At 30.6% G+C, this 17,986-nt stretch overlaps 1 protein-coding gene across 1 annotated transcript in view; it reads right to left on the bottom strand.

Moving 5' to 3' along the window:
• The window catches only part of LOC122524104 (glutamate receptor ionotropic, kainate 2-like), a 45,946-nt gene that overhangs the window by 12,299 nt on the left and 15,661 nt on the right, over positions 1-17,986 (bottom strand). The window lies entirely within an intron of this gene.

Consider the following 17,986-nt stretch of genomic DNA (forward strand, 5'->3'; position numbering starts at 1 on the left):
CATGCTTACCAAATGCCTCACACTCCATTATTTTTGTTTTATTGTGTTGGTCAAAATTATTCCTAATTTCCTAACACATATTCCAGTCATTTTATTTTGTTAATTTATTTATTTTATTCTTTTCTCGCAGATTTTTTATTATGCTTGTCAAATAATTTCGTCTATTTGGTTGAAATTTATTTACAAAAAAGAAATAAATTTATTTTCAAAACCAAATATAATTTATCAATTAAAATTTGCATTTTTAGAATAAACTTCAATTAATTTGTTTAGTATAATATTGTATATATACATATGAATGTATTGTTGCAAAAATTTAATATACTTTTTTGGTTGGTGATACGAAATCATGTATTTTGACGATTAGGTACAGTGATTATTTTTATACTTCATACATATATATATTTTTTAAATTCATTTTCTTTTGTTTTTCCTTCTCTCTTTCTCTCTCTATCTTCCTCTCTCGATTTGTCACACGGGCTGCATCATTACAAACAAGTAGTACGTGGCAACGGTCTACTACCATTTTCAACACCGAGCCATTTCATTTTCTTTTGAAACTCTTTCCGGTGGCAGCTACGGCCGCTTCGGGTACCATTATATCGCGAAGAAAGACTCCCGAGCCCGTAAAAGTTACCTTTAGCTACATATTCGCCAAGTCAATGTTGTAACTTTTTAACGGCACGGTTAAGACACAAACGTCAGGTTTTTTGTGAATTATAAATTATACTACACACACCGTTCGTCGATTATTCGTATAAAACCGTAAAACGATCGATGTCGAAATGAATGAAAAACTATTCATTCGATTGAATTAAATATAAACTAGCGATAAAATATTTTTTGCGATATTATGAATTATTTTCTACTAGATCAAATTTTTACAATTTTTCCTAATATCAAAAGAGAAATTTTTCAAACGAAATGTATAGAAAAATAACACAGATATTTTGTTTTGAAAGAAAATTTACAAATTTGTCGAATTATTTTTTACGCTTTTTTCATTAATTTTTATGATTTTTTATTCGTAATACTATATACAGGTATTTATGTTTATAATAATTTGTATAATAAAATAATAACTTGCGCGAATTCTTAAAAAAAATTCTTAAAAATGGAGAATCGAATTGACGATAATTTTCCGATGGATGTTTTGGTTACTAACTCACCTAATGCATAATATTTTTTGTATGGATTCACCAATAACTATTGTCAACCTCTCCTCCACTTGTATTGTGAGATATAATGGTGCAATTTTGACCAAAGAAAGAGATGGGAAGAGAGATAAGATCGAGTTTAAATCGATCGGCACCCTCGACTTAGAGGAAATCGTGAGAAATATGTGATAATGTTGTACGTTCGATTTCCATATAAACGGACGTTCCTGGGATCAGAAAGAAAAAAGAAAAGAAATAGAGAGAAAGAGAAAGAAGATACGATATCTTCCAGCGTGCATTTTTGTTCGGGGACACAATGCATCCTTTTTAAGGACGAAGTAAATGACTTCCATTTTGGTAAGAGTCATGCGATAAGAAAGATTCTACATATTTTTCCAAAAATTTATTACAAATGATTTAAGGAAATGCTTTCGCATTGAAATTATTTTGAAAAATATTGAAAGAAGAAGTAAAGGATAAGTAGTAATGGCGTGATATATCTCAGACATTTCGGTCATCATTATTGTAAGTTAAGAACATTATTGTAAACTCTTATCCGCAATACAAACCTAGAAAGTTTGACGTTTGAAAAGTAGTAAAAGCATAGTAGTGATCAAACATATTTTTCGTAACACGATAGATCCCTTATATATATAGATACAATAATATTAAAGTTTTATGATAAATGATTGTAAAATGAAATCACTATTGAGAAATATGTAAGCGAAGAACAAAAATAGTTCTAACTTTCTATCGATCATGAATTATGATCATAAGATTCTACCGATGTCTTATATATCATACTTATCTCATCTTGAAAGCTAGATGCAAGCTAAGTAAACTGAAGTAAAAAAAATAATGATGAAAAAAAAGTTTGTTAGTATAAGAAAATAAAAACAAAACAAAACAAAATTATAATATATATACAGAGGAAGAATTATTAGAATTTACATTCAATCAAGTAGTAAGAGCTTAAAATTTGTCGGACACATCAGATAAACTCGATGCGTATCTTTTATGCGCGTTAACAATATCTCTCGATGTTACGCGCGTGGTTCTTCTATCTAAAACGGGAAACGATTTATTTTTTTTTTCTTTATTTCCTTTCCCGTAGAAAACCGAGGATATCTTTTCCATTCGTCTTTTTTTTTTTCTTTTTCCTGACGGTAAAAGTTTGCTGAGTTCGTGAAACCGTGGTAAATCCGCGAGTTCGCCAACGGGCGAATAGATATCTTCTTCAAAGAGGAATCTCCTTCTTCTTCTTCTTCTACTTTCTGTTCTTTTTCTCTTTTCATTTCCTTCTATTTCTTATTTTAGTACTACTTTTACTTTTGAATCGGCAATACCGTTTCTCCGTGAGCATCTCGCTCGGCATTTTCCCGTCTACGCGAGAGAATAGTGTTTATCGGTGAACCAAGTTTCGTTGGTTAACGGTGCTAATTGCGACAGTGAAAGAGAGAGAGAAAGAGAAAGAGAGAGTGCAACGAAACGAAAGCAAAGCCTAGGCGCATCGCATCAAGCCATTAAGACCTGTTGAGCTTCCAATGAAACGTCGTGGTGTATATCCTTATTTCCTACTCTCTTTCGCTTACCTGTGATATCTGTTTTTTTATTTTTATTTATTTATTTCTACTTGAATTTTCTAATCTTTCTCTTCACTCGCGATCGAATTCCTATCGGCGTTTATTATATTTTCTTATATATTTTATATGTAAATTTTTCGTATATATCTTTGTAAGATTCGTGAAAAAAATGGGCCGTTGGGACTGACTGGACCGGGATTCGAACCACGGATCTTTCGCTTTCCGGGCGACTGCTTTTCATCCAATGAGCTATCCAGGGCTCACCGTCCAATCCTTTCACGAATGCGTATTTAAGTATTTGGCATGGAGGCGCTCGTCCCACATATTTTAAGTTTATTTTCTATTGTTTACTGCACGCGTCTTAATTTTCTTTCTTTATAAAATATTATATTTTATTTTCTTTCTGTTACTTTTTGTTTCGTTATTGCCTATTTTTATAATTCATTAATTTGTATTTTCCGTACAAAGGTAAACATTATTTTCTTACTTTTAACACTAAATTTACGGACTGAGCCAATTTAACTCATTAAAAATTTTGATTACTATATATATATATATATATAAAACTTAAATATTATTTTGTAAAGACATATGTTAGTTTTTAGTTATCTAATGAAATATACGTAAATATTTATTCTCCCCCTCTAATCAACTCTGCATTCAAACAATGTTTGTTAGTCTTTACATAATAGTGAACGAAACATCTCTAAATCTAGTGTTAAATATCGTTTTTGTTTTATTTTTTTATCCCATATTTTCATAGGATACATTTTTATTATTTATTTATTTTCTTCGATTTATTGTTTAGAAAATAATAGAAATAATAATCTTTTTTAATTAATTGGTCGTATTTTCATGATATTGATTTTATTTCGTACATTATCTTTAACAAAATTTACTGGTAAATTGTGTATCATTATAATAAACACATCTATATGATACGATTATTATTATTATATATTATTTAGAAATTGCATTACGAAATATAATTTAATAGAGGGTTGGACACTTTAACCTCTTTTCAGGGGGGTTGGAAGGGGTAGGCGATAGTATAAGGTGGGTAAGGGGGTTGTAGCCGAATTTACGCAAAGTTATTATCCATGTCGGAAGTTATAATTTCGTTTGAACAGTTAAACGATAAATTTGCCTTCCTTCGTAAATTATGGAGATTGTAGATTTCGTTTCGTTCGTTTTTTTCCTTTCCTTTTCTTTTCTTTTCTTTTCTTTTTTTCCCCCGTTGTTTTCCCCGTTTCACTCGTTTTTTTCTTCTATTATCAGATCTTTAGAAAAGAGGGAGTATTCATCGGGAAAAAAAAAATACGAAAGAAAACTTTACGTTGGGGAAAAGTTTTTCTCTCGGCCGAAAACTCTGTGTGTGTGTGTGTGTGTGTGTGTGTACGATGTTGTTGTTTTTAAAATGGTACCTCCCAAAACTCGAAAATAAACTCGGTAATCGATGATTTATGCGCGTTCTCGATTACGCGCGCCCTTCTGAAATTTGGAACGTTCAATATTTTTTTCGCAATTCTTTGCAAGTTTTTATGAAATTTTTATTCCCCTTTCGTTCTGTTCTTTACTTTTTTTTTTTCGTTGACCCGTCAAACAACTCGACTGTGTGGTGGTTTTTTAATTTTTTTTTTTTACATTTTGTTTAAAACAATCGAAAGTCAAACGTGACGAGAATGAATTGCAAAATATTTATCTCCGTAGAAACCAATATTCTTTTTCTTTATTTTTTGTACTTTTTATTTTATGTTACATTACTTTGAACGACATACAACTTCGGGTAATCAATTTAAATAGGATAACCTGTATGCATCGGATACATAACTTTGGTTGGGATCACAAACATTTTTCATAACTTTTACCTGCATCCTAGATATGCTGTACATTTTTATCTTCGTTATACATATCGTCCTGATTGTGCATTATTTGCGTTAGTACGTTTTCTTCAGTAACACACGTTCGCATAAACATACATATTCGTGTATACTCGCGTATAATTTAGTACTTTTGTGAAGAAATTTCTTTTGTTCTAAATTTAGATTAAATAAAAATAAGCCATACATGAATAATATTTGAAAAATCGTGGTAATTTAATTAATGTTTTAAATCGAATAGGTCCGATCAATGATCGATCTTTTCTACTAGCGTTTGATCGAAATTATATCTGTCCAATACACGTGCCTTCCCTCTCACGAGGAATGAAGTTACGAAATTAATCGAGAAGATCGAGTTCCTCAGGAGTTCCAAGTTGTTCCCTCGTAAAAGTGTAAATTTTGTTGAAATAAAAACATAAGAAAAAAAAAAGAGAAACAAAAAGTAGATAGAAAAAGTACAGTTAAACGAAAAACTTTCTACGACTTGGCAACGATGGATAAAGGAATAAGAAAAATAGAAGAATAAATAAGGACTAAGATAGCCTATTATTTTTTTGTCTACAAAAAATTATTCTAAATTGTTTTCAAGTATTAATACGAATAATGGTTATCGTAGATGAATGATTATAAAAATATTTTTAAAAAATATTATCAAACTTGGTGGTACGTTGAAATGTATAGTATAACGCGTAGGACAAATTTGGGAACTAATTTAGGTTAATCCTAATGTAGATCCTGTCATTTCCGCCTAATGACAATACCGAAGAGGAGGACTATGCTCGATCGATATACTCTAATTCTCTATCTCTTATATAATCGTCTTTGTATTAATTAATTTCATTGAGCAACCATTCAGTTTCCCCAACAATTAAAATACGTTGCGGTAATTCGGCTGGAACAGTCTTCCGTTTGGTATTTCCGTCAGATAATCCTAATGATTAATTTTAACAATGCATTTCTAGAAACAATTGACGCATTGACTAATAATCGTAATGATGAAATAACGAACGGATTTAATGCTGATTTCAATCTAATCCTATTAAGAAAATATATATTCTATGTTTTTCATACTTTATCATTTACTAATAGTTCAATTTATAGATAATTAAATATATTTTTTGCTTGTACTATTTCTTTCTTTCTTTTATTTAAAACACGTGCACCGTGTTTTTGGTATACGGTCGAAATTCATTTGTCAAATGACAATTCAAGTGTCAAATGACACTTCTCATCAATGAATTCGATTTAATTTGATTTCTATTTTAAATTTTATTTGACAAAATATCGTTAGGGTGGGTGTTAACTTTATTTTTTCTAATATAAGAATCGACGACTAAACTTTTTCGTTCGATTTAAATTCACACTTTAGCAGCAAACAAATTTCTCCTTTATTCGAACCACACGTTCAGTTCGAACTTTTATTAGGGTCTCTAACTCCGTAAGACATTCCAACAAGAAACGACGACGTGTCGTTTACCCCAAGTCCGTTGACAACTTGACAAATCGTTTGTCAAAGTCTCTTTATCAATAGTGTATAATTCATTCTACGTATTTTACTAAAAAGCCCAACAGATTTCAAAAGTCTTCGTTAACAAAATATATATTTCGTTGTTAAATATTTAATAATTCGATGAAAATAATTTATTAATCTTCGATCGAATTTTTTTTCTATACAATTAACGTATAAATAAAAATACCAATAAAATAATAATTATTAATTAATATATTATTTTATATATCACGTAGATAATTGATGTAATATATTTTTGGTTGCAATAAATGAAATATATTGCAAAATATATGGATGCAAATAATTAGCAATTCGAATGAATGTTACAATTTTGGAGTTGAAGATATTTTATTTTTTGTAACCCCCCTTTTTTAAACTTTTACTACAACTCACGGCAATCATGATCATCGGTTTAAATATGCAGTTGTGTGAATGTAAGAAAAAGAGGATAAAGTGAGTAAATGAGAAAGAGAATGAGAGAGAGAGAGAGAGAGAGAGAAGGTTTGTACGTTGCTTATCTGGACACGTAATGAAGCAAACCACGCGCGTTGCTTTGCGAAAGGGTGAAGGGTGAACATGCACGAGGAGGCTGCACCCACGGGGCAAAACAATAATTACGCGCGAACAATAGGACGAGCATTGTGCTCTTACGGTTAACAAATGAGCTCGACCTCCGACCACCATGAACGTGGAACGACGATTTTCCAACCTAGCTTCTGGCTTTTTCGATCATTTATACTCGGTTGGGTTTTCTATTTGTTTTCTTTCTCTTTTTCTTACAATAATTTTTGTTTTATCAACATCAATTTAATTAAAAATTATAGAAATTTAAATAAGGTATATATATTATAATATTATAAATAAGGAAGAAAAATCATAAATTATTAATACTTAATATACGAATAGTCATAATAATAAAAATAATTAGATATCGAAGATAAATAAATAAATCTGAAATAGAAATTTTATTTAAAAATTTATATTAATAATCTATTTTATTATTATTATTTATTATTATTTATTTTATTTTATTTCTAATAAAAAAAAATTTATAATTTTCTCTTTAATATGATACATGGAAGGGATAGATAAATAATAAATTATCAATATTTGAAATAAATAATCAAAATAATCAAAATAATTAATAACTATGATAAATAAATATATTTTAAATATAAATTAAATGAAAAATATTTCTTATTATTCTAATATTATTTCAATAAAAATTTCTTATTTTTTTTCTATTTCTCTGTAAATGCCATAAATAAAAAGGATCGGATCGGATCGATGTAAAATTCCTTCATGAATTTGAGACTTACTATCAATGGCGAGTAACCGATCGAAGTTTCGGTTATGGTTGAAAGGTAGTAGCATACTTTCCAATGGCGTCGGTAATGCATGCCAGACACTACCGACTCGAGCAAACAAAATTTGCATAAGATTGTTAATAGAGGTGAATAATGCAGGTGAAAGATAGATGTAAAACAGAAAGAGAGTGAGAGAGAGAGAGAGAGAAGGGGGGAAAAGGTGAAAGAGACGTAAAGAGGGAGGTAAACGAGAATGAAGGGTTCGTAAGAGCACCGGAAGGGAGGATGGAAAGAGTGAAATTACATCGTACTACTCCACTCTCACCTTAAAAGGCTCTTCAACGCGAAAGACCTTTCTTGAATCCCAAATGAATATTATAAATAAATTATCAAACTAGTCGATCGATCACGAATGTCTTTCATTCATTGTCCATTTTATTTTATAACGCGTTACGAAACAATATTATATCTTTCTTATATTTACGGCAATATAATTTCATTGTTACGAGTTTAAAATTATATATTATTTATCGAATTTATTTTATTATTTTATATTGGGAGGAGAATATTCCTTTTTGTATTCGATCATAACAATTTATTTATTATCAGTTATTTCATTCGTAGGATATTTATCAAATTTATATATATATATATATATATATATATATATATATATGAAAATACGATGGAAAATAATTTTATAAAAATTATTGTTTTTGAAAAAAAAGCAATCTCATTTATATAATATTTTTGTTGAAAATTGTCCTTTATATCTTTATTTTTAACGATGTTATAGTTGTAGTAATGAATTTTTCTTCGCGTATCTAATTCCAGCAGGAAGAAATTTGGTGGACAAAAAAAAAGGATCAGAGAAAAGCAGATTTCTACTAAATTTTAGGATATCCTTTGGGTAATGCTTACTTTCTTCGCCCTTTTTACACGTCCGTTCTATCGCTTGTACAATTTTTCAACGTGGATTTTATCATCGTATAAATTCGACCGGTGTATTCATATTTTTACGTATTCTCCCGTTCTAGTTTTGTTCGGATGTGTTCTGGAAAAATTTTGCGGACTAAAATGAAAGAGGGAAAGAGAAGAAAAAAAGAAGGAAAGAAAAAAAAGGAGAGAGAGAAAGAGAGAGAGAGAGAGAAAAAGTTTCATCGAGGCTTAAAAAGTTTAGAAAACAGCATTAACCTTCGTTGAGATTTCGAGGTAGTAACTGGTTGAAAATAAAAATGTATATTTTTTTGTGTGTATCCTACGAGAGAAAAGAAAAAGAATAAAAAGAAACGGAAGGAAGGAAGGAAAAGAAAAGGAAAGAAAAGAAAGGAGGAAGAAGAAAAAAAAAAATAAATCGGATAGAGTAAACGCCTCATTTAAGCTCGTGTACGTTTTCGCGATAGGAAATAAAAACCAACGTTGGAGTTTACGTAGGTGACATGGTTTTTACGATGAAAATTTTTGGTCTACCTGCACTTTCATGTATACTAACCGCATGTATTACGTGTAGTATATATCTACACGTATACTAACACGCAAATATACAAAGATATATGTAGAAATAGTCTCATATTCCATCGAGTTACTGGGAGACAGATAAATTTCTGTCATGTAACAAGCTCAACGTTAACTAAATCGTTCGTCGAATGTGTCTATAAGCGTTATATGTAACGTTACAAAGCATAGCTATTATTTATTACTCGGATATTGTGTGAACATGGTACGAACGATATCATAACGCTTTGCTTTTGACAAACGTTATCGAGCTTGTCTCCGATCAAATGGATAGCACTCTAACTTTTTTTAGTTTTGTTTTTTTATTATCTCATCTTTTTTGCGCGTTTTTTCTTTTTTTCTTTTTAGTTAATTCTTATTAGTACCATATTTGTTTTTCCGTTAATAATGAACGTTTTTATTTCACAGAATATTAAGTTGTTGCATAATTTCTGTCCCATTTCTTTCTGATAAAGTGTCTGAGATAATTTTCTTTTTTTTTTATTACAAATATACAAACTCTTTATTAAATGGAAACAAATTATTGATTTATTGAAATATTGTTGATAATAATGATGAAATTTTAATTATTATTTAAATAAATTTATTTTTTTTAATTAAAATATATGAATATTTTAAATATCGAGATGTATTAATCAAAATATATATCAAATATCAATTCAATTAATAATAATTGAATTAATTGTATTACAAATAAAGTAAATTATTATTTATAATTAATTATCAAAATACATTTGTTCGCAAAATTCTGATAATTCAAATTTAATTTTGATATAGGACAAATATTATATTGCAACGAATCTAATATTTTCTGTATTTTTGTTAAATGATCGTCATAATTGTTTTCCTTTTGTTTCTCTTTGAAGTTAATCGTTGGTTAACTTTTTTAAGAATAATTATTATTTCAAGAGTTTTCACTGTTACCATTTATACATACCTACACACACACACACACACATACACACACACATATATATACAAAAATACATTAAACCAAGTAGTATCCAGCAGGAATACTATTTTTCCACGTTAACGTTCGCTAGTCGTAAGAGAAAAGAAGAATAAGAAGAAGAAGTAAAAGAAAGTAGCGTTTTCAACGAAGAAAACTCGGTTCTTTGTCTTCGCAAAAATTAAAGGAAAAAGTTCGCGGGCACAAAGGGAAAAAGGGGAGAAGTTAGGGGATGTTGGAGATGTGGGGAGTGGAAAGGAGGTTCGGAAATAGGAAAGAGTAGGGATTGAAGTAGAAGGAGGACAAAGATATTCTTTCATCGCTGTAGTCGTCGCCGTTGTCGTCGAGCTCGCTTAATCTCGTTTTCCTTAAAAATACTCACAACTTCTTTCATGGTACCCGTTCATGGATTTCATTCGTTGTATTTTCTTTTTCCTCTGGTCCACAAGCACGAAGTTTTTCTTTTCTTTTTTTTTGGTTTTTACTTATTCTTTCATTGATCTTTTTTCCATCCTCTTATATTCGTTCCTTTCTTATCTTTCGTGCTTGTTTTTTTGTGGTTATGCGTTATCTTCAAAAGATGGAATTTCGTGTTTTGAGAGAAAGAGAGAGAGATACTGAGATTGAAGCAAAATTCCTTCTGCTTGTTCTTAGGCATCGGTAATGATAAAATTTTATGAAACGATATTTAAAGAGAAGGAATACAGAGGTAGGAAAAGAGAGAATCTAATAGAACCCACGGTTGAACGAGATTAGGGAAGGTTCTAGGGTTAGTGTTGTGTGTGTGTGCGTGTGTGCGTGTTTGTCGATCATTAGTTATTGCGAGATGCGTTTATTTATGGAAAAATGAGTGGATATGTGACATACATTGAGAGTGTTCGATATATTCTAAATTATTTTGATAATTAATCGAAGAAAATGTATATTATAGTTTAAAACACGAATTATTAGTTCGATGTACTGTTCTATTCGAAATTCATTGTTCGAATGTCTCATTGTCCTCCATGAAAGTCATTCAAACTTCTTTCATTGATTCTTGTTTACCTATATGACTTTTAGAAGAATAAATTCTGTTTATTATGAATATTATTCTTGTTATACATATGTAGCCTTCTGAAAATCATAAAAACAACATTCAATAAAAGAACTTTCACATAGGACAATGACATCAGTATACTGTTGGATTTTGAAGAGGACGGTGCGTCGAACCTAGACTCCGTGCTTTTAGACTATAGTACACATTTCCTTCAATTAATCATCAATCTTAAGGTATGTCGCACATTCTATTAATATTTTAAATTGTTTAAACTAAAATATATACATGTATTTTAACGTTCCTGCTCAGTGGTGACTTCGAGTTGAAAATCGTCATTTAATAAAATATCAAATTGAAATTATTTAATTTTCCAAGTATATTCACACGTTCCCTGCCAGACCATTTTTGAGGACTTTCCGTTCGGGCCGCATGGGGCGTATGCACCTCATGCTTTACAATTGTATTGTTTTGTTTCTGGCGTATGCCTAACAATAATTAAAATAGTGTAAAAATCATAATTATCAAGGAAAGGGAGTATAGTTTAAGATACATAACACAAAAAACCAATAAATTTATTTTTCTAGAAATTAGTTTAACAAATACCTGGCACGTCAGAATCATCACTTGAAAAACTGTTGCTGTGTCATGCCATGTCCGCTTTAAGGAGTAATTATTGTAAAATTTGGAAAAGGTCTGTAGAAGAAAATGAGGGAAAAATTTCAAACAAATTTAAATGCAAAATATCCTAATCTATAACACTAAAATAATATATACGTACCGTATTTCCTTCGTTTATTGTACTTTAGAAACATACTGAACTGTAAATAAATTCCAGCTGCAGTGAAGTAGTAACTATTCTGTCAACGGCGCGCGAATAAATGACTGATCGGAACACGAGAAATGCAGTTAAAACAAATTAAGGTAAAGAAAAATTGTCTATCGCGCCGCGTGGGGCGCATACGCCCCACCATCAAATGAGCGCATCAGCAACAGTATTGAGATGCCTATAATTGACTGCATAATGAATTTTTAAGAAATTCGTCATTTTACAATGATAATACGAACGGCTAGAACGGAAAGTGCACGCGGCAGGGAATATGTGTGTTAATAGATATATAGTTTGTATTATTTTTACATTAATGGCTATTAAACTGATTGATATTACAAAAATATTTAAATAGCAGTAAAAACAAAGGATGATCAACCAATTCTTAGACATGAAAAAATCGAATATTTCTGTTTTCTTTATCAACATATACGATTTTAAGATATGGGGGTTTTCTGTATATTATTTTCGTATTATTTTTATTTAATTCACTAGTTACTTTCCGATTAAATTCATTTAATATGTAATAAGAATATATTAATTAAAGGATATATTAATTAAATTGTCCTCATTTTAAACACACTATGTCAATAGTTTTCCAGGAAAAATCTAATAATCATAACGGTGTGCGATTTTAAAAAACACTCATTGTTTATGCGAATCAGTTGATTATTTTCTACATGATAATACGGTTTTCACTTTTATCGCGCATCCTTTCTTTTTTTATATTTCGCGTTCGGTTTTAAACATTATCTTCTCCTTCCCGGTTCATTCCTTTCTCTTCCGTACCCATTATGCAGCACCATGTTAAAACGTGTACCATTTAGCCAGCCCTTCTGCGATTTGTTGGTACATTAGAATTACTTTCTTGTAACAGGTGTATATATGCATGTATATTGTGTATATATCTTTGATATAATCCTCCTCTGCGCTTCTGTTCTTATAATGTACTTCTTCCATCTTTTTTCTTTTTTGCTCTCACGCAAGCAATTTTGTCCTCCTTCCGGCGTTCTATTCTTTGTAAAGAACTTTCATCTCTTCGACGTTGATCTTTTCGATGAATAATTTAATGAAAAATTAATGATCCCTTTTCTCTTGTTTAATTTATCTTTTTACTTTTACTGTTTTTCTTTCTTTTTATCTTGTTTGAAATACATAATATGCTTCAATGAGCATTGTCGTCTTAATATTTCGTTGGAAAAGAAATTCGAGAGAATACGAAAAATAGGATAAAGTTTTAAAAGAGGATAAAAATTTCTTTTTTTTTTTCATACTTTCATTATCTTGGCATTATTTAACATAATAATTGTTATTAAATCATTTTATATTTATGTATAGAAACCTTGAGAATATAAAGAATAGTATGTGCTCATAACTAGAAAATTTATTACTCGCTAGCAAGGAAAAAAGTAGAGAAAGAGAGAGATAGAGAGAGAGAGAGAAATAAGTACCTTTTGCATTGAAAAGAATTATTATCTCGTTGTAACTTTAATCACTATAGCAAAAGTATACTCGACCATGGGAATATGTGAAATGCAACGTCAAGTGGTGTTTTAATTAAACTTAGAAATATTACTTGCATTGTAGCTAATTTTGTTCTTTCTCTCTCTCTCTCTTTCTCTCTCTCTCTCTTTCTTTCTTTTTTGTCTTTCACTAAAATTCACGATAGACGAACTGAGAAAGAAAAAGAGAGAGAGAGAGAGAGAGAGAGAAGAAGTGACTTGCTAAAGAATAAGAAGAACAAAAGAGGAGATAAAGAGAGAAGGCTAGGAATAGGGGGAGTGAAAGGGAGTAAAAGGGAGTAAGTAAGGAGAAAGAAAGGATGAGTCGTAGGACGAAGTTGTTCGTTGTGTCTTATCTTTCGTCCAACTAGGATACACGAAAGAAGTTATACGAGAAGCTTTACGTGACAGAAAGACGTAACAGGAAGCCCATTATTTTTCTTAATACCATAAGCTTTAACAAGAACATATCACACACGTGTACGCACACACGAGCATGTATACATATATATAAATAAAAATAATCAAGGAGAATAATATAAAGATGAAATGAATGATACTTGTTCGAGAATAAGAAAAAATGAAGAAAGAGAATGAAGGGAGAGAGAATCATGTACATAATTCGACGACAAACGATAACATTCAATTGATGATTTATTCATTGATATCTATTGAAAGTTTGATAAAACGTTATTGTTATCTTCAATTACAAGTATAATAATAATAATAATAATAATAATAACGATGATAAAGTTTCTCTTGTTAAGGGTGGAGTGACAAGTGTAACGTCGTGGAAATTTAATTATTTTCTAAAGTAATTATCGAGGATTGAGAAATTGATAAAAGTGGGATGGTAAACAGACAGACACACGGAGTGTTCAAAATTGTTATTAAAAACTTAGGTCTTTCTTTTAGTATCGTAAAATTGAGGAAACAAATTATCTTTGTATGCTAAGATATTGACGTTATTCTTATCTCCAAGTTTTAGGAGCGACGATGGTCTACGACGAAACTCGATGGCTTTTTAATCTTTTTTGTTTTTTAAACAACGACAACAACAAAAATTACGAATTAAATTGGATTAGCTATTTTTGTGTTGGAAAAAGATCGTACGTACCGAGGGCGATTTGCATTCTACGTCTGACGTTTGCTTGAAAGATTTTTAAACGATGTGTGACTTTTCTGTATACGCTGAGTTTTAGAATAAAAAAAAACAGGTAAAAGAATAGAAGTGTATTCTTTTTCGTGTAATTTATGCGAGTGTATGTATGAATAGAAAGCATGGGTGCATTTTTTAATTCTTCCGCCTTTGTCTTTTTTTTTCTCTCTTTTTTTTCTTGTTTTTTTTTCCTTTCGTTTATGCTCGTTCTTTGCTATTTACACGAGAACAAACTCGTCCAGTCAATTTACTTTATTAAATATTACAAATTACACACATTATATTCCCTTAATAATAATGAATCTTTTACATCACACACACCGTGAATACATTTTTGAAAATCTTTCTTTTGTCCTGCAATGCTTATAATACTTGCATATACATATATATGCAAGGTACATGTGTGTGTATTTATGTACCCAAGTATGAATATATTGAATTGAAATATTTTCGGAATTATTTTTCATCTGACTTTCACGCTTAAAAGATGATTATTTTTCTTCGACCGATATTCCAAAGTGAAATTTTATGCACTCCGTGTGTTTTCACTATTGCGATCTAAACGTAACGTTGCCTTGCCTTTCGTTTCTTTCAAGTATTTGAAATGAAAATATTTTCTGTACGCGAGTGTGTATGTATGTGTGTGTGTGTCGCGTGTGCGTGTGTGTGCCGTGTGTGCATGCATGCATACGTGTGAAAGAAAGAAAGAGAAGTCTAAAAGTTTTTGATTTCAAATTACGATGCTACGATAATGTGTATGCATTCGGTATATATTTCATGATAGAAACGTAAACGTTTATACGAGGATCCTGCAATAATGTATGTATGTATGTATAACAAATAAAAGATAGAAGCAATAGCTTATTTCGAGTTACGAGAAAGAAACACCTGAAAACAAGCAACCTTTTATACATTGTTTGATTAATTACGCTTACTAAGAATATTTACCAACAAGAACAAGTTTTTTTGAATTGTTGTAGAATAGATAATGTGGATTTATTTTCTATTCCTTAAGAAATCTATTCGATTGATAACAATAGTTGGCAAAGAAGGATGTGTTGCCTATTATCAGGCGTAAAATACTTATATGCAAGTAATATAAAAAAATTTAATCAAAACGATCGTGATCGATGTATAACAATTTTCACTTTTGACATTTTTTTTCGAATTTTTTAATTTGTTGATTTTCTATGTTTGTTTTTTTTATTTATTTTGTTGTCTCTTTTCGATTGACGGTTTTTACACGAAGGTTGGCATCATTCGATGTCATAACTCGCATGTTTGTACGCATTTTAATGAATGTATTACGTAGAATGCTTGTACGTATTTACACATCATATATTTACACATACGGAATGTGTTAGTAGCGTATTTTTTGTCAGGTAATATAAATTTCGACGCTCCGAGGAAAATGTAGGTATTTACCGTGCGAATTTGGGTTATATCGTAGCATGATTGGTACGACGGTAGCTAGTTAGCTTTTGCAGTACCGAGAAAAGTTGAAAATTACTTTCTAAATTTAATGTAGTGTTTTCTATCTCTTTCTTTCTTTCTTTCTTTCTTTGTTCTTATTTTTTAATAAAAAGAACAGATAACTAATCTGTTAGATCGTATAATAGTTATATATACATGTATGAACTTATGTGAGTATAAGTAATAGAAACTTTGATTCTATTACAAGTTACCGAATGAAAAACTTTTAATAAAGCTAAAGATGAAGAAGTAGTATGACACATTCAGCGTACTTACGAATTATTTGGGTCGAGTAAAAAGTTCCTTTTGTATTTTTCTGATAGATAACTTTACGATTACATAACTTTGATTTTATTAATCGTATCCGATTTTAAAGGTGATATATCATACTGAGTAATTTATAAAAAAAAAAAAGTAACGATATTTTTTTTATTATTCAGTTAAAAATTATTGAGTATCGAACGTGTGTTAAAATAAAAGAAGAAATTCGATACACATTTGAAAATTTTATTACTGGTAAACCAATTTGCGATGTTTATGAACACGATGCAGTATCGATACGAGAGACAAAAAACTTGTTCGAGCATTTTTAATTTGAAAATTTTGACGACAAGAATGTATCTCTCGTTTTGATCGATAAATCGATAGAAAAAATCGATGAAATGATGAAAACAATTGAACAAAATTGATAAGTTAGCAATCGTGATATCGTTGAAGAACAAAACATCGATCGCAAATCATTTGAAGAATGAATGCACGATACAAAAATATGAACACAATATTCATTTTCCATTTCTATTAAAATACGAACGAAATATATTTCATTCGAGCGAATATTAACTAATAAAAACGTTTTGTTACGCGGAGGAAAAAGTAAAATGAAGAAAAAAATAGGTCACTTTTCTTATCAAGATGCGAAATAGAATTATATTTATGTGAGAGGTATCCCCCTTCCTTCTTTTTTCGTGTAATCAAACGAAACGAGTAATCTGAATGATATTTTTCAGCGTTAAACCGTAGTAGGTAGTTACGCGAGGAAGTAATGACTTAAGCACTAAAGTCAATCGGAGTAGAGGTAGAAATGGTTTATGGGTTTAAACCGTAGAACCACAACGCGAATAGAATCCTTATTTACCGTACCGATACGATCGTAGACTAGCAATTTTATCGGGATCGTTCTCCTCTATATGGGGGAGTAGGAAGGGGATGAGAGGAGGGTTATAGGGAATGTTCCCTCCGCTGTTTCTGAACTTTTCTGAATCTCTATAGCCGGTAACTCTCGTGACAATGACAGTTTTAGTTCTCTTGTATCGGTGTTAGTGTACCATCGCGATACTCGATCCAGGGTTATCGAGAAAAAGAGAAACAGAAAGAAAAAGAGAAAGGAAAATAGAAAAAGAGTAAGGGAGAGGAAGAGAGAGAGAGAGAGTGGGAGAGGTGCTTTGAGAGCGCTTATAAAAGCGCGTCTCGTAAAATTGCGACAACTGCGTCGCCAATGGTTATATCTATTGTCCTGGTCGAGTCACAGTACGACTATACTCTTCTCGAAATGGACACTAACGTACGCTTATTCTTCCAACGACGTTGCAATTTCCGTGATTTCAACAATTCTATGGGGTTGAAACGTTTTCTTCTTCCATTTACAAGCCTTCCTTCCTTCCTTTATATTTTTTTTATCCTCCCTAACTCTAGAAAACAAAAAAAGGTTTTTCGTTGTGCTCGTTGCATTTCTATTTCTCTCTATTTATTTATTTATTTCTTTTTTTTTAAATCCCTGTTACGCGTATACCGGCAGGACTTGAATACTTCGTCAAGAACGATGATAGTACAAATTGTTCGTCTCTCTACTTTTATTTCAATTTTACAATGCGAGATATATATATTTCATCTCATTTTCTTCTATAATTCTTTGTTTGTTTAATTTGTATCTTCATTACGTTATCGTTAATTAATGTCTTTTTACGATGTCGTAAGTTATTTTTCATTAACACCCCGAGAATGAAAGGAAGGAAATAAACAAGAAAATAAAATAAAAGGAAAGGAAGAAAGTAATAGGAGTAGGACGAGACGGGTGAAATCGTTCGTTTAT

Source organism: Polistes fuscatus, unplaced genomic scaffold (assembly GCF_010416935.1).
Source record: "Polistes fuscatus isolate 324 unplaced genomic scaffold, CU_Pfus_HIC Scaffold7, whole genome shotgun sequence".
Taxonomy (NCBI): Eukaryota; Metazoa; Arthropoda; class Insecta; order Hymenoptera; family Vespidae; genus Polistes; species Polistes fuscatus.